Here is a 27057-nt window from a genome sequence, read left to right as displayed (position 1 = left end):
GGTTTGGACAACTTTGCACGCTGTTTCAACAGCATAGACCAAAGAGATGCAGACTGCAAAAAAAAAACTCATCGGCTGCATTTCTCCGGTAGTCTCCCATGCAAGTACTAACCTCGACCGATTTAACTTTACTTTTGGAACTGGTGTATCACCTGACCACTCATCTGTCAGAGACATTTGAAATTTATTGTAATTGGCGACCATTTCATATTTGGAAATATTTCAAAATTCTACATCCTTCGAGGGCCACGACGAGATTACATCGGCCTTTTATGATATATTTATTCACTTTCGCAAACTTTTAACTACTGGTCTCGATAATGTAACAACATAGGTAACATTTCCATGTAAATCTGTCAACTTTGCACGGGATTTTCACAACTTTGTATGCACTTTGTTAATCACTTTGCGCCTGGGCAGTGGTACAATGTACTAACATAAATAGTATTTTTAGACTTTTACATATTTTTGTTCTAAATTTAACTGCGGGGTTCTTTACGAAATGACTTAGGGGGAATATACACGCAAATCCACCGAATTTTCAAGAGCTTTTCACATTCTCAGGGTGTGTTTGTTCATTTTACAGCCGGCTCATATGACAGTCTGCTAACATGGGAGGCTTCGAATGGATTTTATTCATTTTTCATACTTTATAACAGCAGGGTTAGATATAACAACAACTTAGATCAAATAAACACGCAAATCTACCAAATTTTAAATCAGTTTTGACAACTTTGCACGCTGTTTCAACAGCTTAGACTAAAGAGATGCAGACTGCAAAAAAAAACTCACCGGCTGCTTTTCTCCGGTAGTCTCCCATGCAAGTACTAACCTCGACCGATTTAACTTTACTTTTGGAACTGGTGACCTGACCTGACCTGACCACTCACCTGACCACTCATCTATCAGAGACATTTGAAATTTATTGTAATTGGCGACCATTTCATGTTTGGAAATATTTCAAAATTCTACATCCTTCGAGAGCCACTACGAGATTCCATCGGCCTTTTATGATATATTTATTCACTTTCGCAAACTTTTAACTACTGGTCTCGATAATGTAACAACATAGGAAACATTTCCATGTAAATCTGTCAACTTTGCACGGTATTTTCACAACTTTGTATGCACTTTGTTAATCACTTTGCACCTGGGCAGTGGTACAATGTACTAACATAAATAGTATTTTTAGACTTTTACATATTTTTGTTCTAAATTTAACTGCGGGGTTCTTTACGAAATGACTTAGGGGGGAATATACACGCAAATCCACCGAATTTTCAAGAGCTTTTCACATTCTCAGGGTGTGTTTGTTCATTTTACAGCCGGCTCATATGACAGTCTGCTAACATGGGAGGCTTCGAATGGATTTTATTCATTTTTCATACTTTATAACAGCAGGGTTAGATATAACAACAACTTAGATCAAATAAACACGCAAATCTACCAACTTTGAAATCGGTTTGGACAACTTTGCACGCTGTTTCAAGAGCTTAGACTAAAGAGATGCAGACTGCAAAAAAAAAACTCACCGGCTGCTTTTCTCCGGTAGTCTCCCATGCAAGTACTAACCTCGACCGATTTAACTTTACTTTTGGAACTGGCGACCTGACCTGACCTGACCACTCACCTGACCACTCATCCATCAGAGACATTTGAAATTTATTGTAATTGGCGACCATTTCATGTTTGGAAATATTTCAAAATTCTACATCCATCGAGGGCCACTACGAGATTCCATCAGCCTTTTATGATATATTTATTCACTTTCGCAAACTTTTAACTACTGGTCTCGATAATGTAAATCTGTCAACTTTGCACGGTATTTTCACAACTTTGTATGCACTTTGTTAATCACTTTGCACCTGGGCAGTGGTACAATGTACTAACATAAATAGTATTTTAAGACTTTTACATATTTTTGTTCTAAATTTAACTGCGGGGTTCTTTACGAAATGACTTAGGGGGGAATATACACGCAAATCCACCGAATTTTCAAGAGCTTTTCACATTCTCAGGGTGTGTTTGTTCATTTTACAGCCGGCTCATATGACAGTCTGCTAACATGGGAGGCTTTGAATGGATTTTATTCATTTTTCATACTTTATAACAGCAGGGTTAGATATAACAACAACTTAGATCAAATAAACACGCAAATCTACCAACTTTGAAATCGGTTTGGACAACTTTGCACGCTGTTTCACCAGCTTAGATCAAAGAGATGCAGACTGCAAAAAAAACTCACCGGCTGCTTTTCTCCGGTAGTCTCCCATGCAAGTACTAACCTCAACCGATTTAACTTTACTTTTGGAACTGGTGTATCACCTGACCACTCTTCTATCAGAGACATTTGAAATTTATTGTAATTGGCGACCATTTCATGTTTGGAAATATTTCAAAATTCTACATCCTTCGAGGGCCACTACGAGATTCCATCAGCCTTTTATGATATATTTATTCACTTTCGCAAACTTTTAACTACTGGTCTCGATAATGTAACAACATAGGTAACATTTCCATGTAAATCTGTCAACTTTGCACGGGATTTTCACAACTTTGTATGCACTTTGTTAATCACTTTGCGCCTGGGTAGTAATACAATGTACTAACATAAATAGTATTTTTAGACTTTTACATATTTTTCTTCTAAATTTAACTGCGGGGTTCTTTACGAAATGAATTAGGAAGGAATATACACGCAAATCCACCGAATTTTCAAGAGCTTTTCACATTCTCAGGGTGTGTTTGTTCATTTCACAGCCGGCTCATATGACAGTCTGCTAACATGGGAGGCTTCGAATGGATTTTATTCATTTGTCATACTTTATAACAGCAGGGTTAGATATAACAACAACTAAGATCAAATAAACACGCAAATCTACCAACTTTGAAATCGGTTTGGACAACTTTGCACGCTGTTTCAACAGCATAGACCAAAGAGATGCAGACTGCAAAAAAAAAACTCATCGGCTGCATTTCTCCGGTAGTCTCCCATGCAAGTACTAACCTCGACCGATTTAACTTTACTTTTGGAACTGGTGTATCACCTGACCACTCATCTGTCAGAGACATTTGAAATTTATTGTAATTGGCGACCATTTCATATTTGGAAATATTTCAAAATTCTACATCCTTCGAGGGCCACGACGAGATTACATCGGCCTTTTATGATATATTTATTCACTTTCGCAAACTTTTAACTACTGGTCTCGATAATGTAACAACATAGGTAACATTTCCATGTAAATCTGTCAACTTTGCACGGGATTTTCACAACTTTGTATGCACTTTGTTAATCACTTTGCGCCTGGGCAGTGGTACAATGTACTAACATAAATAGTATTTTTAGACTTTTACATATTTTTGTTCTAAATTTAACTGCGGGGTTCTTTACGAAATGACTTAGGGGGGAATATACAAGCAAATCCACCGAATTTTCAAGAGCTTTTCACATTCTCAGGGTGTGTTTGTTCATTTTACAGCCGGCTCATATGACAGTCTGCTAACATGGGAGGCTTCGAATGGATTTTATTCATTTTTCATACTTTATAACAGCAGGGTTAGATATAACAACAACTTAGATCAAATAAACACGCAAATCTACCAACTTTGAAATCGGTTTGGACAACTTTGCACGCTGTTTCAACAGCTTAGACTAAAGAGATGCAGACTGCAAAAAAAAAACTCACCGGCTGCTTTTCTCCGGTAGTCTCCCATGCAAGTACTAACCTCGACCGATTTAACTTTACTTTTGGAACTGGTGACCTGACCTGACCTGACCACTCACCTGACCACTCATCCATCAGAGACATTTGAAATTTATTGTAATTGGCGACCATTTCATGTTTGGAAATATTTCAAAATTCTACATCCATCGAGGGCCACTACGAGATTCCATCAGCCTTTTATGATATATTTATTCACTTTCGCAAACTTTTAACTACTGGTCTCGATAATGTAAATCTGTCAACTTTGCACGGTATTTTCACAACTTTGTATGCACTTTGTTAATCACTTTGCACCTGGGCAGTGGTACAATGTACTAACATAAATAGTATTTTAAGACTTTTACATATTTTTGTTCTAAATTTAACTGCGGGGTTCTTTACGAAATGACTTAGGGGGGAATATACACGCAAATCCACCGAATTTTCAAGAGCTTTTCACATTCTCAGGGTGTGTTTGTTCATTTTACAGCCGGCTCATATGACAGTCTGCTAACATGGGAGGCTTTGAATGGATTTTATTCATTTTTCATACTTTATAACAGCAGGGTTAGATATAACAACAACTTAGATCAAATAAACACGCAAATCTACCAACTTTGAAATCGGTTTGGACAACTTTGCACGCTGTTTCACCAGCTTAGACCAAAGAGATGCAGACTGCAAAAAAAACTCACCGGCTGCTTTTCTCCGGTAGTCTCCCATGCAAGTACTAACCTCAACCGATTTAACTTTACTTTTGGAACTGGTGTATCACCTGACCACTCTTCTATCAGAGACATTTGAAATTTATTGTAATTGGCGACCATTTCATGTTTGGAAATATTTCAAAATTCTACATCCTTCGAGGGCCACTACGAGATTCCATCAGCCTTTTATGATATATTTATTCACTTTCGCAAACTTTTAACTACTGGTCTCGATAATGTAACAACATAGGTAACATTTCCATGTAAATCTGTCAACTTTGCACGGGATTTTCACAACTTTGTATGCACTTTGTTAATCACTTTGCGCCTGGGTAGTAATACAATGTACTAACATAAATAGTATTTTTAGACTTTTACATATTTTTCTTCTAAATTTAACTGTGGGGTTCTTTACGAAATGAATTAGGAAGGAATATACACGCAAATCCACCGAATTTTCAAGAGCTTTTCACATTCTCAGGGTGTGTTTGTTCATTTCACAGCCGGCTCATATGACAGTCTGCTAACATGGGAGGCTTCGAATGGATTTTATTCATTTGTCATACTTTATAACAGCAGGGTTAGATATAACAACAACTAAGATCAAATAAACACGCAAATCTACCAACTTTGAAATCGGTTTGGACAACTTTGCACGCTGTTTCAACAGCTTAGACCAAAGAGATGCAGACTGCAAAAAAAAAACTCACCGGCTGCATTTCTCCGGTAGTCTCCCATGCAAGTACTAACCTCGACCGATTTAACTTTACTTTTGGACCTGGTGTATCACCTGACCACTCATCTGTCAGAGACATTTGAAATTTATTGTAATTGGCGACCATTTCATATTTGGAAATATTTCAAAATTCTACATCCTTCGAGGGCCACGACGAGATTACATCGGCCTTTTATGATATATTTATTCACTTTCGCAAACTTTTAACTACTGGTCTCGATAATGTAACAACATAGGTAACATTTCCATGTAAATCTGTCAACTTTGCACGGGATTTTCACAACTTTGTATGCACTTTGTTAATCACTTTGCGCCTGGGCAGTGGTACAATGTACTAACATAAATAGTATTTTTAGACTTTTACATATTTTTGTTCTAAATTTAACTGCGGGGTTCTTTACGAAATGACTTAGGGGGGAATATACACGCAAATCCACCGAATTTTCAAGAGCTTTTCACATTCTCAGGGTGTGTTTGTTCATTTTACAGCCGGCTCATATGACAGTCTGCTAACATGGGAGGCTTCGAATGGATTTTATTCATTTTTCATACTTTATAACAGCAGGGTTAGATATAACAACAACTTAGATCAAATAAACACGCAAATCTACCAAATTTTAAATCAGTTTTGACAACTTTGCACGCTGTTTCAACAGCTTAGACTAAAGAGATGCAGACTGCAAAAAAAAAACTCACCGGCTGCTTTTCTCCGGTAGTCTCCCATGCAAGTACTAACCTCGACCGATTTAACTTTACTTTTGGAACTGGTGACCTGACCTGACCTGACCACTCACCTGACCACTCATCTATCAGAGACATTTGAAATTTATTGTAATTGGCGACCATTTCATGTTTGGAAATATTTCAAAATTCTACATCCTTCGAGGGCCACTACGAGATTCCATCGGCCTTTTATGATATATTTATTCACTTTCGCAAACTTTTAACTACTGGTCTCGATAATGTAACAACATAGGAAACATTTCCATGTAAATCTGTCAACTTTGCACGGTATTTTCACAACTTTGTATGCACTTTGTTAATCACTTTGCACATGGGCAGTGGTACAATGTACTAACATAAATAGTATTTTTAGACTTTTACATATTTTTGTTCTAAATTTAACTGCGGGGTTCTTTACGAAATGACTTAGGGGGGAATATACACGCAAATCCACCGAATTTTCAAGAGCTTTTCACATTCTCAGGGTGTGTTTGTTCATTTTACAGCCGGCTCATATGACAGTCTGCTAACATGGGAGGCTTCGAATGGATTTTATTCATTTTTCATACTTTATAACAGCAGGGTTAGATATAACAACAACTTAGATCAAATAAACACGCAAATCTACCAACTTTGAAATCGGTTTGGACAACTTTGCACGCTGTTTCAACAGCTTAGACCAAAGAGATGCAGACTGCAAAAAAAAAACTCACCGGCTGCTTTTCTCCGGTAGTCTCCCATGCAAGTACTAACCTCGACCGATTTAACTTTACTTTTGGAACTGGTGTATCACCTGACCACTCTTCTATCAGAAACATTTGAAATTTATTGTAATTGGCGACCATTTCATGTTTGGAAATATTTCAAAATTCTACATCCTTCGAGGGCCACTACGAGATTCCATCAGGCTTTTATGATATATTTATTCACTTTCGCAAACGTTTAACTACTGGTCTCGATAATGTAACAACATAGGAAACATTTCCATGTAAATCTGTCAACTTTGCACGGGATTTTCACAACTTTGTATGCACTTTGTTAATCACTTTGCGCCTGGGCAGTGGTACAATGTACTAATATAAATAGTATTTTTAGACTTTTACATATTTTTGTTCTAAATTTAACTGCGGGGTTCTTTACGAAATGACTTAGGGGGGAATATACACGCAAATCCACCGAATTTTCAAGAGCTTTTCACATTCTCAGGGTGTGTTTGTTCATTTTACAGCCGGCTCATATGACAGTCTACTAACATGGGAGGCTTCGAATGGATTTTATTCATTTTTCATACTTTATAACAGCAGGGTTAGATATAACAAAAACTTAGATCAAATAAACACGCAAATCTACCAAATTTGAAATCGGTTTGGACAACTTTGCACGCTGTTTTAACAGCTTAGACCAAAGAAATGCAGACTGCAAAAAAAAACTCACCGGCTGCTTTTCTCCAGTAGTCTCCCATGCAAGTACTAACCTCAACTGATTTAACTTTACTTTTGGAACTGGTGTATCACCTGACAACTCATCTGTCAGAGACATTTGAAATTTATTGTAATTGGCGACCATTTCATGTTTGGAAATATTTCAAAATTCTACATCCTTCGAGGGCCACGACGAGATTACATCGGCCTTTTATGATATATTTATTCACTTTCGCAAACTTTTAACTACTGGTCTCGATAATGTAACAACATAGGTAACATTTCCATGTAAATCTGTCAACTTTGCACGGGATTTTCACAACTTTGTATGCACTTTGTTAATCACTTTGCGCCTGGGCAGTGGTACAATGTACTAACATAAATAGTATTTTTAGACTTTTACATATTTTTGTTCTAAATTTAACTGCGGGGTTCTTTACGAAATGACTTAGGGGGAATATACACGCAAATCCACCGAATTTTCAAGAGCTTTTCACATTCTCAGGGTGTGTTTGTTCATTTTACAGCCGGCTCATATGACAGTCTGCTAACATGGGAGGCTTCGAATGGATTTTATTCATTTTTCATACTTTATAACAGCAGGGTTAGATATAACAACAACTTAGATCAAATAAACACGCAAATCTACCAAATTTTAAATCAGTTTTGACAACTTTGCACGCTGTTTCAACAGCTTAGACTAAAGAGATGCAGACTGCAAAAAAAAAACTCACCGGCTGCTTTTCTCCGGTAGTCTCCCATGCAAGTACTAACCTCGACCGATTTAACTTTACTTTTGGAACTGGTGACCTGACCTGACCTGACCACTCACCTGACCACTTATCTATCAGAGACATTTGAAATTTATTGTAATTGGCGACCATTTCATGTTTGGAAATATTTCAAAATTCTACATCCTTCGAGGGCCACTACGAGATTCCATCGGCCTTTTATGATATATTTATTCACTTTCGCAAACTTTTAACTACTGGTCTCGATAATGTAACAACATAGGAAACATTTCCATGTAAATCTGTCAACTTTGCACGGTATTTTCACAACTTTGTATGCACTTTGTTAATCACTTTGCGCCTGGGCAGTGGTACAATGTACTAACATAAATAGTATTTTTAGACTTTTACATATTTTTGTTCTAAATTTAACTGCGGGGTTCTTTACGAAATGACTTAGGGGGGAATATACACGCAAATCCACCGAATTTTCAAGAGCTTTTCACATTCTCAGGGTGTGTTTGTTCATTTTACAGCCGGCTCATATGACAGTCTGCTAACATGGGAGGCTTCGAATGGATTTTATTCATTTTTCATACATTATAACAGCAGGGTTAGATATAACAACAACTTAGATCAAATAAACACGCAAATCTACCAACTTTGAAATCGGTTTGGACAACTTTGCACGCTGTTTCAACAGCTCAGACCAAAGAGATGCAGACTGCAAAAAAAAACTCACCGGCTGCTTTTCTCCGGTAGTCTCCCATGCAAGTACTAACCTCGACCGATTAAACTTTACTTTTGGAACTGGTGTATCACCTGACCACTCATCTATCAGAGACATTTGAAATTTATTGTAATTGGCGACCATTTCATGTTTGGAAATATTTCAAAATTCTACATCCTTCGAGGGCCACTACGAGATTCCATCGGCCTTTTATGATATATTTATTCACTTTTGCAAACTTTTAACTACTGGTCTCGATAATGTAACAACATAGGTAACATTTCCATGTAAATCTGTCAACTTTGCACGGGATTTTCACAACTTTGTATGCACTTTGTTAATCACTTTGCGACTGGGCAGTGGTACAATGTACTAACATAAATAGTATTTTTAGACTTTTACATATTTTTGTTCTAAATTTAACTGCGGGGTTCTTTACGAAATGACTTAGGGGGGAATATACACGCAAATCCACCGAATTTTCAAGAGCTTTTCACATTCTCAGGGTGTGTTTGTTCATTTTACAGCCGGCTCATATGACAGTCTGCTAACATGGGAGGCTTCGAATGGATTTTATTCATTTTTCATACTTTATAACAGCAGGGTTAGATATAACAACAACTTAGATCAAATAAACACGCAAATCTACCAAATTTGAAATCGGTTTGGACAACTTTGCACGCTGTTTCAACAGCTTAGACCAAAGAGATGCAGACTGCAAAAAAAAACTCACCGGCTGGTTTTCTCCGGTAGTCTCCCATGCAAGTACTAACCTCGACCGATTTAACTTTACTTTTGGAACTGGTGTATCACCTGAACACTCATCTATCAGAGACATTTGAAATTTATTGTAATTGGCGACCATTTCATGTTTGGAAATATTTCAAAATTCTACATCCTTCGAGGGCCACTACGAGATTCCATCGGCCTTTTATGATATATTTATTCACTTTCGCAAACTTTTAACTACTGGTCTCGATAATGTAACAACATAGGAAACATTTCCATGTAAATCTGTCAACTTTGCACGGTATTTTCACAACTTTGTATGCACTTTGTTAATCACTTTGCACCTGGGCAGTGGTACAATGTACTAACATAAATAGTATTTTTTAGACTTTTACATATTTTTGTTCTAAATTTAACTGCGGGGTTCTTTACGAAATGACTTAGGGGGGAATATACACGCAAATCCACCGAATTTTCAAGAGCTTTTCACATTCTCAGGGTGTGTTTGTTCATTTTACAGCCGGCTCATATGACAGTCTGCTAACATGGGAGGCTTCGAATGGATTTTATTCATTTTTCATACTTTATAACAGCAGGGTTAGATATAACAACAACTTAGATCAAATAAACACGCAAATCTACCAACTTTGAAATCGGTTTGGACAACTTTGCACGCTGTTTCAACAGCTTAGACCAAAGAGATGCAGACTGCAAAAAAAAAACTCACCGGCTGCTTTTCTCCGGTAGTCTCCCATGCAAGTACTAACCTCAACCGATTTAACTTTACTTTTGGAACTGGTGTATCACCTGACCACTCTTCTATCAGAGACATTTGAAATTTATTGTAATTGGCGACCATTTCATGTTTGGAAATATTTCAAAATTCTACATCCTTCGAGGGCCACTACGAGATTCCATCAGGCTTTTATGATATATTTATTCACTTTCGCAAACGTTTAACTACTGGTCTCGATAATGTAACAACATAGGAAACATTTCCATGTAAATCTGTCAACTTTGCACGGGATTTTCACAACTTTGTATGCACTTTGTTAATCACTTTGCGCCTGGGCAGTGGTACAATGTACTAATATAAATAGTATTTTTAGACTTTTACATATTTTTGTTCTAAATTTAACTGCGGGGTTCTTTACGAAATGACTTAGGGGGGAATATACACGCAAATCCACCGAATTTTCAAGAGCTTTTCACATTCTCAGGGTGTGTTTGTTCATTTTACAGCCGGCTCATATGACAGTCTACTAACATGGGAGGCTTCGAATGGATTTTATTCATTTTTCATACTTTATAACAGCAGGGTTAGATATAACAAAAACTTAGATCAAATAAACACGCAAATCTACCAACTTTGAAATCGGTTTGGACAACTTTGCACGGTGTTTCAACAGCTTAGACCAAAGAGATGCAGACTGCAAAAAAAAACTCACCGGCTGCTTTTCTCCAGTAGTCTCCCATGCAAGTACTAACCTCGACCAATTTAACTTTAATTTTGGAACTGGTGTATCACTTGATCACTCATCTGTCAGAGACATTTGAAATTTATTGTAATTGGCGACCATTTCATGTTTGGAAATATTTCAAAATTCTACATCCTTCGAGGGCCACTACGAGATTCCATCGGCCTTTTATGATATATTTATTCACTTTCACAAACTTTTAACTACTGGTCTCGATAATGTAACAACATAGGAAACATTTCCATGTAAATCTGTCAACTTTGCACGGGATTTTCACAACTTTGTATGCACTTTGTTAATCACTTTGCGCCTGGGCAGTGGTACAATGTACTAATATAAATAGTATTTTTAGACTTTTACATATTTTTGTTCTAAATTTAACTGCGGGGTTCTTTACGAAATGACTTAGGGGGGAATATACACGCAAATCCACCGAATTTTCAAGAGCTTTTCACATTCTCAGGGTGTGTTTGTTCATTTTACAGCCGGCTCATATGACAGTCTACTAACATGGGAGGCTTCGAATGGATTTTATTCATTTTTCATACTTTATAACAGCAGGGTTAGATATAACAAAAACTTAGATCAAATAAACACGCAAATCTACCAACTTTGAAATCGGTTTGGACAACTTTGCACGCTGTTTCAACAGCTTAGACCAAAGAGATGCAGACTGCAAAAAAAAACTCACCGGCTGCTTTTCTCCAGTAGTCTCCCATGCAAGTACTAACCTCGACCAATTTAACTTTAATTTTGGAACTGGTGTATCACTTGATCACTCATCTGTCAGAGACATTTGAAATTTATTGTAATTGGCGACCATTTCATGTTTGGAAATATTTCAAAATTCTACATCCTTCGAGGGCCACTACGAGATTCCATCGGCCTTTTATGATATATTTATTCACTTTCACAAACTTTTAACTACTGGTCTCGATAATGTAACAACATAGGTAACATTTCCATGTAAATCTGTCAACTTTGCACGGGATTTTCACAACTTTGTATGCACTTTGTTAATCACTTTGCGCCTGGGCAGTGGTACAATGTACTAACATAAATAGTATTTTTAGACTTTTACATATTTTTGTTCTAAATTTAACTGCGGGGTTCTTTACGAAATGACTTAGGGGGGAATATACACGCAAATCCACCGAATTTTCAAGAGCTTTTCACATTCTCAGGGTGTGTTTGTTCATTTTACAGCCGGCTCATATGACAGTCTGCTAACATGGGAGGCTTCGAATGGATTTTATTCATTTTTCATACTTTATAACAGCAGGGTTAGATATAACAACAACTTAGATCAAATAAACACGCAAATCTACCAACTTTGAAATCGGTTTGGACAACTTTGCACGCTGTTTCAACAGCTTAGACCAAAGAGATGCAGACTGCAAAAAAAAACTCACCGGCTGGTTTTCTCCGGTAGTCTCCCATGCAAGTACTAACCTCGACCGATTTAACTTTACTTTTGGAACTGGTGTATCACCTGACCACTCATCTATCAGAGACATTTGAAATTTATTGTAATTGGCGACCATTTCATGTTTGGAAATATTTCAAAATTCTACATCCTTCGAGGGCCACTACGAGATTCCATCGGCCTTTTATGATATATTTATTCACTTTCGCAAACTTTTAACTACTGGTCTCGATAATGTAACAACATAGGTAACATTTCCATGTAAATCTGTCAACTTTGCACGGGATTTTCACAACTTTGTATGCACTTTGTTAATCACTTTGCGCCTGGGCAGTGGTACAATGTACTAACATAAATAGTATTTTTAGACTTTTACATATTTTTGTTCTAAATTTAACTGCGGGGTTCTTTACGAAATGACTTAGGGGGGAATATACACGCAAATCCACCGAATTTTCAAGAGCTTTTCACATTCTCAGGGTGTGTTTGTTCATTTTACAGCCGGCTCATATGACAGTCTGCTAACATGGGAGGCTTCGAATGGATTTTATTCATTTTTCATACTTTATAACAGCAGGGTTAGATATAACAACAACTTAGATCAAATAAACTCGCAAATCTACCAACTTTGAAATCGGTTTGGACAACTTTGCACGCTGTTTCAACAGCTTAGACCAAAGAGATGCAGACTGCAAAAAAAAAAACTCACCGGCTGCTTTTCTCCGGTAGTCTCCCATGCAAGTACTAACCTCGACCGATTTAACTTTACTTTTGGAACTGGTGACCTGACCTGACCTGACCACTCACCTGACCACTCATCTATCAGAGACATTTGAAATTTATTGTAATTGGCGACCATTTCATGTTTGGAAATATTTCAAAATTCTACATCCTTCGAGGGCCACTACGAGATTCCATCGGCCTTTTATGATATATTTATTCACTTTCGCAAACTTTTAACTACTGGTCTCGATAATGTAACAACATAGGAAACATTTCCATGTAAATCTGTCAACTTTGCACGGTATTTTCACAACTTTGTATGCACTTTGTTAATCACTTTGCACCTGGGCAGTGGTACAATGTACTAACATAAATAGTATTTTTAGACTTTTACATATTTTTGTTCTAAATTTAACTGCGGGGTTCTTTACGAAATGACTTAGGGGGGAATATACACGCAAATCCACCGAATTTTCAAGAGCTTTTCACATTCTCAGGGTGTGTTTGTTCATTTTACAGCCGGCTCATATGACAGTCTGCTAACATGGGAGGCTTCGAATGGATTTTATTCATTTTTCATACTTTATAACAGCAGGGTTAGATATAACAACAACTTAGATCAAATAAACACGCAAATCTACCAACTTTGAAATCGGTTTGGACAACTTTGCACGCTGTTTCAACAGCTTAGACCAAAGAGATGCAGACTGCAAAAAAAAACTCACCGGCTGGTTTTCTCCGGTAGTCTCCCATGCAAGTACTAACCTCGACCGATTTAACTTTACTTTTGGAACTGGTGTATCACCTGACCACTCATCTATCAGAGACATTTGAAATTTATTGTAATTGGCGACCATTTCATGTTTGGAAATATTTCAAAATTCTACATCCTTCGAGGGCCACTACGAGATTCCATCGGCCTTTTATGATATATTTATTCACTTTCGCAAACTTTTAACTACTGGTCTCGATAATGTAACAACATAGGTAACATTTCCATGTAAATCTGTCAACTTTGCACGGGATTTTCACAACTTTGTATGCACTTTGTTAATCACTTTGCGCCTGGGCAGTGGTACAATGTACTAACATAAATAGTATTTTTAGACTTTTACATATTTTTGTTCTAAATTTAACTGCGGGGTTCTTTACGAAATGACTTAGGGGGGAATATACACGCAAATCCACCGAATTTTCAAGAGCTTTTCACATTCTCAGGGTGTGTTTGTTCATTTTACAGCCGGCTCATATGACAGTCTGCTAACATGGGAGGCTTCGAATGGATTTTATTCATTTTTCATACTTTATAACAGCAGGGTTAGATATAACAACAACTTAGATCAAATAAACTCGCAAATCTACCAACTTTGAAATCGGTTTGGACAACTTTGCACGCTGTTTCAACAGCTTAGACCAAAGAGATGCAGACTGCAAAAAAAAAAACTCACCGGCTGCTTTTCTCCGGTAGTCTCCCATGCAAGTACTAACCTCGACCGATTTAACTTTACTTTTGGAACTGGTGACCTGACCTGACCTGACCACTCACCTGACCACTCATCTATCAGAGACATTTGAAATTTATTGTAATTGGCGACCATTTCATGTTTGGAAATATTTCAAAATTCTACATCCTTCGAGGGCCACTACGAGATTCCATCGGCCTTTTATGATATATTTATTCACTTTCGCAAACTTTTAACTACTGGTCTCGATAATGTAACAACATAGGAAACATTTCCATGTAAATCTGTCAACTTTGCACGGTATTTTCACAACTTTGTATGCACTTTGTTAATCACTTTGCACCTGGGCAGTGGTACAATGTACTAACATAAATAGTATTTTTAGACTTTTACATATTTTTGTTCTAAATTTAACTGCGGGGTTCTTTACGAAATGACTTAGGGGGGAATATACACGCAAATCCACCGAATTTTCAAGAGCTTTTCACATTCTCAGAGTGTGTTTGTTCATTTTACAGCCGGCTCATATGACAGTCTGCTAACATGGGAGGCTTCGAATGGATTTTATTCATTTTTCATACTTTATAACAGCAGGGTTAGATATAACAACAACTTAGATCAAATAAACACGCAAATCTACCAACTTTGAAATCGGTTTGGACAACCTTGCACGCTGTTTCAACAGCTTAAACCAAAGAGATGCAGACTGCAAAAAAAAACTCACCGGCTGCTTTTCTCCGGTAGTCTCACATGCAAGTACTAACCTCGACCGATTAAACTTTACTTTTGGAACTGGTGTATCACCTGACCACTCATCTATCAGAGACATTTGAAATTTATTGTAATTGGCGACCATTTCATGTTTGGAAATATTTCAAAATTCTACATCCTTCGAGGGCCACTACGAGATTCCATCGGCCTTTTATAATATATTTATTCACTTTTGCAAACTTTTAACTACTGGTTACGATAATGTAACAACATAGGTAACATTTCCATGTAAGTCTGTCAACTTTGCACGGTATTTTCACAACTTTGTATGCACTTTGTTAATCACTTTGCACCTGGGCAGTGGTACAATGTACTGACATAAATAGTATTTTTAGACTTTTACATATTTTTGTTCTAAATTTAACTGCGGGGTTCTTTACGAAATGACTTAGGGGGGAATATACACGCAAATCCACCGAATTTTCAAGAGCTTTTCACATTCTCAGAGTGTGTTTGTTCATTTTACAGCCGGCTCATATGACAGTCTGCTAACATGGGAGGCTTCGAATGGATTTTATTCATTTTTCATACTTTATAACAGCAGGGTTAGATATAACAACAACTTAGATCAAATAAACACGCAAATCTACCAACTTTGAAATCGGTTTGGACAACCTTGCACGCTGTTTCAACAGCTTAGACCAAAGAGATGCAGACTGCAAAAAAAACCTCACCGGCTGCTTTTCTCCGGTAGTCTCACATGCAAGTACTAACCTCGACCGATTAAACTTTACTTTTGGAACTGGTGTATCACCTGACCACTCATCTATCAGAGACATTTGAAATTTATTGTAATTGGCGACCATTTCATGTTTGGAAATATTTCAAAATTCTACATCCTTCGAGGGCCACTACGAGATTCCATCGGCCTTTTATGATATATTTATTCACTTTTGCAAACTTTTAACTACTGGTTACGATAATGTAACAACATAGGTAACATTTCCATGTAAGTCTGTCAACTTTGCACGGGATTTTCACAACTTTGTATGCACTTTGTTAATCACTTTGCGACTGGGCAGTGGTACAATGTACTAACATAAATAGTATTTTTTGACTTTTACATATTTTTGTTCTAAATTTAACTGCGGGGTTCTTTACGAAATGACTTAGGGGGGAATATACACGCAAATCAACCGAATTTTCAAGAGCTTTTCACATTCTCAGGGTGTGTTTGTTCATTTTACAGCCGGCTCATATGACAGTCTACTAACATGGGAGGCTTCGAATGGATTTTATTCATTTTTCATACTTTATAACAGCAGGGTTAGATATAACAAAAACTTAGATCAAATAAACACGCAAATCTACCAACTTTGAAATCGGTTTGGACAACTTTGCACGCTGTTTCAACAGCTTAGACCAAAGAGATGCAGACTGCAAAAAAAAACTCACCGGCTGGTTTTCTCCGGTAGTCTCCCATGCAAGTACTAACCTCGACCGATTTAACTTTACTTTTGGAACTGGTGTATCACCTGACCACTCATCTATCAGAGACATTTGAAATTTATTGTAATTGGCGACCATTTCATGTTTGGAAATATTTCAAAATTCTACATCCTTCGAGGGCCACTACGAGATTCCATCGGCCTTTTATGATATATTTATTCACTTTCGCAAACTTTTAACTACTGGTCTCGATAATGTAACAACATAGGTAACATTTCCATGTAAATCTGTCAACTTTGCACGGGATTTTCACAACTTTGTATGCACTTTGTTAATCACTTTGCGCCTGGGCAGTGGTACAATGTACTAACATAAATAGTATTTTTAGACTTTTACATATTTTTGTTCTAAATTTAACTGCGGGGTTCTTTACGAAATGACTTAGGGGGGAATATACACGCAAATCCACCGAATTTTCAAGAGCTTTTCACATTCTCAGGGTGTGTTTGTTCATTTTACAGCCGGCTCATATGACAGTCTGCTAACATGGGAGGCTTCGAATGGATTTTATTCATTTTTCATACTTTATAACAGCAGGGTTAGATATAACAACAACTTAGATCAAATAAACTCGCAAATCTACCAACTTTGAAATCGGTTTGGACAACTTTGCACGCTGTTTCAACAGCTTAGACCAAAGAGATGCAGACTGCAAAAAAAAAAACTCACCGGCTGCTTTTCTCCGGTAGTCTCCCATGCAAGTACTAACCTCGACCGATTTAACTTTACTTTTGGAACTGGTGACCTGACCTGACCTGACCACTCACCTGACCACTCATCTATCAGAGACATTTGAAATTTATTGTAATTGGCGACCATTTCATGTTTGGAAATATTTCAAAATTCTACATCCTTCGAGGGCCACTACGAGATTCCATCGGCCTTTTATGATATATTTATTCACTTTCGCAAACTTTTAACTACTGGTCTCGATAATGTAACAACATAGGAAACATTTCCATGTAAATCTGTCAACTTTGCACGGTATTTTCACAACTTTGTATGCACTTTGTTAATCACTTTGCACCTGGGCAGTGGTACAATGTACTAACATAAATAGTATTTTTAGACTTTTACATATTTTTGTTCTAAATTTAACTGCGGGGTTCTTTACGAAATGACTTAGGGGGGAATATACACGCAAATCCACCGAATTTTCAAGAGCTTTTCACATTCTCAGGGTGTGTTTGTTCATTTTACAGCCGGCTCATATGACAGTCTGCTAACATGGGAGGCTTCGAATGGATTTTATTCATTTTTCATACTTTATAACAGCAGGGTTAGATATAACAACAACTTAGATCAAATAAACACGCAAATCTACCAACTTTGAAATCGGTTTGGACAACTTTGCACGCTGTTTCAACAGCTTAGACCAAAGAGATGCAGACTGCAAAAAAAAACTCACCGGCTGGTTTTCTCCGGTAGTCTCCCATGCAAGTACTAACCTCGACCGATTTAACTTTACTTTTGGAACTGGTGTATCACCTGACCACTCATCTATCAGAGACATTTGAAATTTATTGTAATTGGCGACCATTTCATGTTTGGAAATATTTCAAAATTCTACATCCTTCGAGGGCCACTACGAGATTCCATCGGCCTTTTATGATATATTTATTCACTTTCGCAAACTTTTAACTACTGGTCTCGATAATGTAACAACATAGGAAACATTTCAATGTAAATCTGTCAACTTTGCACGGTATTTTCACAACTTTGTATGCACTTTGTTAATCACTTTGCACCTGGGCAGTGGTACAATGTACTAACATAAATAGTATTTTTAGACTTTTACATATTTTTGTTCTAAATTTAACTGCGGGGTTCTTTACGAAATGACTTAGGGGGGAATATACACGCAAATCCACCGAATTTTCAAGAGCTTTTCACATTCTCAGAGTGTGTTTGTTCATTTTACAGCCGGCTCATATGACAGTCTGCTAACATGGGAGGCTTCGAATGGATTTTATTCATTTTTCATACTTTATAACAGCAGGGTTAGATATAACAACAACTTAGATCAAATAAACACGCAAATCTACCAACTTTGAAATCGGTTTGGACAACCTTGCACGCTGTTTCAACAGCTTAAACCAAAGAGATGCAGACTGCAAAAAAAAACTCACCGGCTGCTTTTCTCCGGTAGTCTCACATGCAAGTACTAACCTCGACCGATTAAACTTTACTTTTGGAACTGGTGTATCACCTGACCACTCATCTATCAGAGACATTTGAAATTTATTGTAATTGGCGACCATTTCATGTTTGGAAATATTTCAAAATTCTACATCCTTCGAGGGCCACTACGAGATTCCATCGGCCTTTTATAATATATTTATTCACTTTTGCAAACTTTTAACTACTGGTTACGATAATGTAACAACATAGGTAACATTTCCATGTAAGTCTGTCAACTTTGCACGGTATTTTCACAACTTTGTATGCACTTTGTTAATCACTTTGCACCTGGGCAGTGGTACAATGTACTGACATAAATAGTATTTTTAGACTTTTACATATTTTTGTTCTAAATTTAACTGCGGGGTTCTTTACGAAATGACTTAGGGGGGAATATACACGCAAATCCACCGAATTTTCAAGAGCTTTTCACATTCTCAGAGTGTGTTTGTTCATTTTACAGCCGGCTCATATGACAGTCTGCTAACATGGGAGGCTTCGAATGGATTTTATTCATTTTTCATACTTTATAACAGCAGGGTTAGATATAACAACAACTTAGATCAAATAAACACGCAAATCTACCAACTTTGAAATCGGTTTGGACAACCTTGCACGCTGTTTCAACAGCTTAGACCAAAGAGATGCAGACTGCAAAAAAAACCTCACCGGCTGCTTTTCTCCGGTAGTCTCACATGCAAGTACTAACCTCGACCGATTAAACTTTACTTTTGGAACTGGTGTATCACCTGACCACTCATCTATCAGAGACATTTGAAATTTATTGTAATTGGCGACCATTTCATGTTTGGAAATATTTCAAAATTCTACATCATTCGAGGGCCACTACGAGATTCCATCGGCCTTTTATGATATATTTATTCACTTTTGCAAACTTTTAACTACTGGTTACGATAATGTAACAACATAGGTAACATTTCCATGTAAGTCTGTCAACTTTGCACGGGATTTTCACAACTTTGTATGCACTTTGTTAATCACTTTGCGACTGGGCAGTGGTACAATGTACTAACATAAATAGTATTTTTTGACTTTTACATATTTTTGTTCTAAATTTAACTGCGGGGTTCTTTACGAAATGACTTAGGGGGGAATATACACGCAAATCAACCGAATTTTCAAGAGCTTTTCACATTCTCAGGGTGTGTTTGTTCATTTTACAGCCGGCTCATATGACAGTCTACTAACATGGGAGGCTTCGAATGGATTTTATTCATTTTTCATACTTTATAACAGCAGGGTTAGATATAACAAAAACTTAGATCAAATAAACACGCAAATCTACCAACTTTGAAATCGGTTTGGACAACTTTGCACGCTGTTTCAACAGCTTAGACCAAAGAGATGCAGACTGCAAAAAAAAACTCACCGGCTGCTTTTCTCCAGTAGTCTCCCATGCAAGTACTAACCTCGACCAATTTAACTTTAATTTTGGAACTGGTGTATCACTTGATCACTCATCTGTCAGAGACATTTGAAATTTATTGTAATTGGCGACCATTTCATGTTTGGAAATATTTCAAAATTCTACATCCTTCGAGGGCCACTACGAGATTCCATCGGCCTTTTATGATATATTTATTCACTTTCACAAACTTTTAACTACTGGTCTCGATAATGTAACAACATAGGTAACATTTCCATGTAAATCTGTCAACTTTGCACGGGATTTTCACAACTTTGTATGCACTTTGTTAATCACTTTGCGCCTGGGCAGTGGTACAATGTACTAACATAAATAGTATTTTTAGACTTTTACATATTTTTGTTCTAAATTTAACTGCGGGGTTCTTTACGAAATGACTTAGGGGGGAATATACACGCAAATCCACCGAATTTTCAAGAGCTTTTCACATTCTCAGGGTGTGTTTGTTCATTTTACAGCCGGCTCATATGACAGTCTGCTAACATGGGAGGCTTCGAATGGATTTTATTCATTTTTCATACTTTATAACAGCAGGGTTAGATATAACAACAACTTAGATCAAATAAACACGCAAATCTACCAACTTTGAAATCGGTTTGGACAACTTTGCACGCTGTTTCAACAGCTTAGACCAAAGAGATGCAGACTGCAAAAAAAAACTCACCGGCTGGTTTTCTCCGGTAGTCTCCCATGCAAGTACTAACCTCGACCGATTTAACTTTACTTTTGGAACTGGTGTATCACCTGACCACTCATCTATCAGAGACATTTGAAATTTATTGTAATTGGCGACCATTTCATGTTTGGAAATATTTCAAAATTCTACATCCTTCGAGGGCCACTACGAGATTCCATCGGCCTTTTATGATATATTTATTCACTTTCGCAAACTTTTAACTACTGGTCTCGATAATGTAACAACATAGGTAACATTTCCATGTAAATCTGTCAACTTTGCACGGGATTTTCACAACTTTGTATGCACTTTGTTAATCACTTTGCGCCTGGGCAGTGGTACAATGTACTAACATAAATAGTATTTTTAGACTTTTACATATTTTTGTTCTAAATTTAACTGCGGGGTTCTTTACGAAATGACTTAGGGGGGAATATACACGCAAATCCACCGAATTTTCAAGAGCTTTTCACATTCTCAGGGTGTGTTTGTTCATTTTACAGCCGGCTCATATGACAGTCTGCTAACATGGGAGGCTTCGAATGGATTTTATTCATTTTTCATACTTTATAACAGCAGGGTTAGATATAACAACAACTTAGATCAAATAAACTCGCAAATCTACCAACTTTGAAATCGGTTTGGACAACTTTGCACGCTGTTTCAACAGCTTAGACCAAAGAGATGCAGACTGCAAAAAAAAAAACTCACCGGCTGCTTTTCTCCGGTAGTCTCCCATGCAAGTACTAACCTCGACCGATTTAACTTTACTTTTGGAACTGGTGACCTGACCTGACCTGACCACTCACCTGACCACTCATCTATCAGAGACATTTGAAATTTATTGTAATTGGCGACCATTTCATGTTTGGAAATATTTCAAAATTCTACATCCTTCGAGGGCCACTACGAGATTCCATCGGCCTTTTATGATATATTTATTCACTTTCGCAAACTTTTAACTACTGGTCTCGATAATGTAACAACATAGGAAACATTTCCATGTAAATCTGTCAACTTTGCACGGTATTTTCACAACTTTGTATGCACTTTGTTAATCACTTTGCACCTGGGCAGTGGTACAATGTACTAACATAAATAGTATTTTTAGACTTTTACATATTTTTGTTCTAAATTTAACTGCGGGGTTCTTTACGAAATGACTTAGGGGGGAATATACACGCAAATCCACCGAATTTTCAAGAGCTTTTCACATTCTCAGGGTGTGTTTGTTCATTTTACAGCCGGCTCATATGACAGTCTGCTAACATGGGAGGCTTCGAATGGATTTTATTCATTTTTCATACTTTATAACAGCAGGGTTAGATATAACAACAACTTAGATCAAATAAACACGCAAATCTACCAACTTTGAAATCGGTTTGGACAACTTTGCACGCTGTTTCAACAGCTTAGACCAAAGAGATGCAGACTGCAAAAAAAAACTCACCGGCTGGTTTTCTCCGGTAGTCTCCCATGCAAGTACTAACCTCGACCGATTTAACTTTACTTTTGGAACTGGTGTATCACCTGACCACTCATCTATCAGAGACATTTGAAATTTATTGTAATTGGCGACCATTTCATGTTTGGAAATATTTCAAAATTCTACATCCTTCGAGGGCCACTACGAGATTCCATCGGCCTTTTATGATATATTTATTCACTTTCGCAAACTTTTAACTACTGGTCTCGATAATGTAACAACATAGGTAACATTTCCATGTAAATCTGTCAACTTTGCACGGGATTTTCACAACTTTGTATGCACTTTGTTAATCACTTTGCGCCTGGGCAGTGGTACAATGTACTAACATAAATAGTATTTTTAGACTTTTACATATTTTTGTTCTAAATTTAACTGCGGGGTTCTTTACGAAATGACTTAGGGGGGAATATACACGCAAATCCACCGAATTTTCAAGAGCTTTTCACATTCTCAGGGTGTGTTTGTTCATTTTACAGCCGGCTCATATGACAGTCTGCTAACATGGGAGGCTTCGAATGGATTTTATTCATTTTTCATACTTTATAACAGCAGGGTTAGATATAACAACAACTTAGATCAAATAAACTCGCAAATCTACCAACTTTGAAATCGGTTTGGACAACTTTGCACGCTGTTTCAACAGCTTAGACCAAAGAGATGCAGACTGCAAAAAAAAAACTCACCGGCTGCTTTTCTCCGGTAGTCTCCCATGCAAGTACTAACCTCGACCGATTTAACTTTACTTTTGGAACTGGTGACCTGACCTGACCTGACCACTCACCTGACCACTCATCTATCAGAGACATTTGAAATTTATTGTAATTGGCGACCATTTCATGTTTGGAAATATTTCAAAATTCTACATCCTTCGAGGGCCACTACGAGATTCCATCGGCCTTTTATGATATATTTATTCACTTTCGCAAACTTTTAACTACTGGTCTCGATAATGTAACAACATAGGAAACATTTCCATGTAAATCTGTCAACTTTGCACGGTATTTTCACAACTTTGTATGCACTTTGTTAATCACTTTGCACCTGGGCAGTGGTACAATGTACTAACATAAATAGTATTTTTAGACTTTTACATATTTTTGTTCTAAATTTAACTGCGGGGTTCTTTACGAAATGACTTAGGGGGGAATATACACGCAAATCCACCGAATTTTCAAGAGCTTTTCACATTCTCAGAGTGTGTTTGTTCATTTTACAGCCGGCTCATATGACAGTCTGCTAACATGGGAGGCTTCGAATGGATTTTATTCATTTTTCATACTTTATAACAGCAGGGTTAGATATAACAACAACTTAGATCAAATAAACACGCAAATCTACCAACTTTGGAATCGGTTTGGACAACCTTGCACGCTGTTTCAACAGCTTAAACCAAAGAGATGCAGACTGCAAAAAAAAACTCACCGGCTGCTTTTCTCCGGTAGTCTCACATGCAAGTACTAACCTCGACCGATTAAACTTTACTTTTGGAACTGGTGTATCACCTGACCACTCATCTATCAGAGACATTTGAAATTTATTGTAATTGGCGACCATTTCATGTTTGGAAATATTTCAAAATTCTACATCCTTCGAGGGCCACTACGAGATTCCATCGGCCTTTTATGATATATTTATTCACTTTTGCAAACTTTTAACTACTGGTTACGATAATGTAACAACATAGGTAACATTTCCATGTAAGTCTGTCAACTTTGCACGGGATTTTCACAACTTTGTATGCACTTTGTTAATCACTTTGCGACTGGGCAGTGGTACAATGTACTAACATAAATAGTATTTTTTGACTTTTACATATTTTTGTTCTAAATTTAACTGCGGGGTTCTTTACGAAATGACTTAGGGGGGAATATACACGCAAATCCACCTAATTTTCAAGAGCTTTTCACATTCTTAGGGTGTGTTTGTTCATTTTACAGCCGGCTCATATGACAGTCTGCTAACATGGGAGGCTTCGAATGGATTTTATTCATTTTTCATACTTTATAACAGCAGGGTTAGATATAACAACAACTTAGATCAAATAAACACGCAAATCTACCAACTTTGAAATCGGTTTGGACAACCTTGCACGCTGTTTCAACAGCTTAGACCAAAGAGATGCAGACTGCAAAAAAAAACTCACCGGCTGCTTTTCTCCGGTAGTCTCACATGCAAGTACTAACCTCGACCGATTAAACTTTACTTTTGGAACTGGTGTATCACCTGACCACTCATCTATCAGAGACATTTGAAATTTATTGTAATTGGCGACCATTTCATGTTTGGAAATATTTCAAAATTCTACATCCTTCGAGGGCCACTACGAGATTCCATCGGCCTTTTATGATATATTTATTCACTTTTGCAAACTTTTAACTACTGGTTTCGATAATGTAACAACATAGGTAACATTTCCATGTAAGTCTGTCAACTTTGCACGGGATTTTCACAACTTTGTATGCAATTTGTTAATCACTTTGCGACTGGGCAGTGGTACAATGTACTAACATAAATAGTATTTTTTGACTTTTACATATTTTTGTTCTAAATTTAACTGCGGGGTTCTTTACGAAATGACTTAGGGGGGAATATACACGCAAATCCACCTAATTTTCAAGAGCTTTTCACATTCTTAGGGTGTGTTTGTTCATTTTACAGCCGGCTCATATGACAGTCTGCTAACATGGGAGGCTTCGAATGAATTTTATTCATTTTTCATACGTTATAACAGCAGGGTTAGATATAACAACAACTTAGATCAAATAAACACGCAAATCTACCAACTTTAAAATCGGTTTGGACAACTTTGCACGCTGTTTCAACAGCTCAGACCAAAGAGATGCAGACTGCAAAAAAAACTCACTGGCTGCTTTTCTCCGGTAGTCTCCCATGCAAGTACTAACCTCGACCGAATTAAATTTACTTTTGGAACTGGTGTATCACCTGACCACTCTTCTATCAGAGACATTTGAAATTTATTGTAATTGGCGACCATTTCATGTTTGGAAATATTTCAAAATTCTACATCCTTCGAGGGCCACTACGAGATTCCATCGGCCTTTTATGATATATTTATTCACTTTCGCAAACTTGTAACTACTGGTCTCGATAATGTAACAACATAGGAAACATTTCCATGTAAATCTGTCAACTTTGCACGGGATTTTCACAACTTTGTATGCATTTTGTTAATCACTTTGCGCCTGGGCAGTGGTACAATGTACTAACATAAATAGTATTTTTAGACTTTTACATATTTTTGTTCTAAATTTAACTGCGGGGTTCTTTACGAAATGACTTAGGGGGGAATATACACCCAAATCCACCGAATTTTCAAGAGCTTTTCACATTCTCAGGGTGTGTTTGTTCATTTTACAGCCGGCTCATATGACAGTCTGCTAACATGGGAGGCTTCGAATGGATTTTATTCATTTTTGATACTTTATAACAGCAGGGTTAGATATAAAAACAACTTAAATCAAATAAACACGCAAATCTACCAACTTTGAAATCAGTTTGGACAACTTTGCACGCTGTTTCAACAGCTTAGACCAAAGAGATGCAGACTGCAAAAAAAAAACTCACCGGCTGCTTTTCTCCGGTAGTCTCCCATGCAAGTACTAACCTCGACCGATTTAACTTTACTTTTGGAACTGGTGTATCACCTGACCACTCTTCTATCAGAGACATTTGAAATTTATTGTAATTGGCGACCATTTCATGTTTGGAAATATTTCAAAATTCTACATCCTTCGAGGGCCACTACGAGATTCCATCAGCCTTTTATGATATATTTATTCACTTTCGCAAACGTTTAACTACTGGTCTCGATAATGTAACAACATAGGAAACATTTCCATGTAAATCTGTCAACTTTGCACGGGATTTTCACAACTTTGTATGCACTTTGTTAATCACTTTGCGCCTGGGCAGTGGTACAATTTTCTAACATAAATAGTATTTTTAGACTTTTACATATTTTTGTTCTAAATTTAACTGCGGGGTCTTTACGAAATGACTTAGGGGGGAATATACACGCAAATCCACCGAATTTTCAAGAGCTTTTCACATTCTCAGGGTGTGTTTGTTCATTTTACAGCCGGCTCATATGACAGCTTGCTAACATGGGAGGCTTCGAATGGATTTTATTCATTTTCCATACGTTATAACAGCAGGGTTAGATATAACAACAACTTAGATCAAATAAACACGCAAATCTACCAACTTTGAAATCGGTTTGGACAACTTTGCACGCTGTTTCAACAGCTTAGACCAAAGAGATGCAGACTGCAAAAAAAACTCACTGGCTGCTTTTCTCCGGTAGTCTCCCATGCAAGTACTAACCTCGACCGAATTAAATTTACTTTTGGAACTGGTGTATCACCTGACCACTCTTCTATCAGAGACATTTGAAATTTATTGTAATTGGCGACCATTTCATGTTTGGAAATATTTCAAAATTCTACATCC

The sequence above is a fragment of the Saccoglossus kowalevskii genome, chromosome 11, assembly GCF_978046115.1.
Source record: "Saccoglossus kowalevskii chromosome 11, keSacKowa6.1, whole genome shotgun sequence".
Lineage (NCBI taxonomy): Eukaryota > Metazoa > Hemichordata > Enteropneusta > Harrimaniidae > Saccoglossus > Saccoglossus kowalevskii.
Note: the sequence above shows the minus strand (reverse complement) of the source record.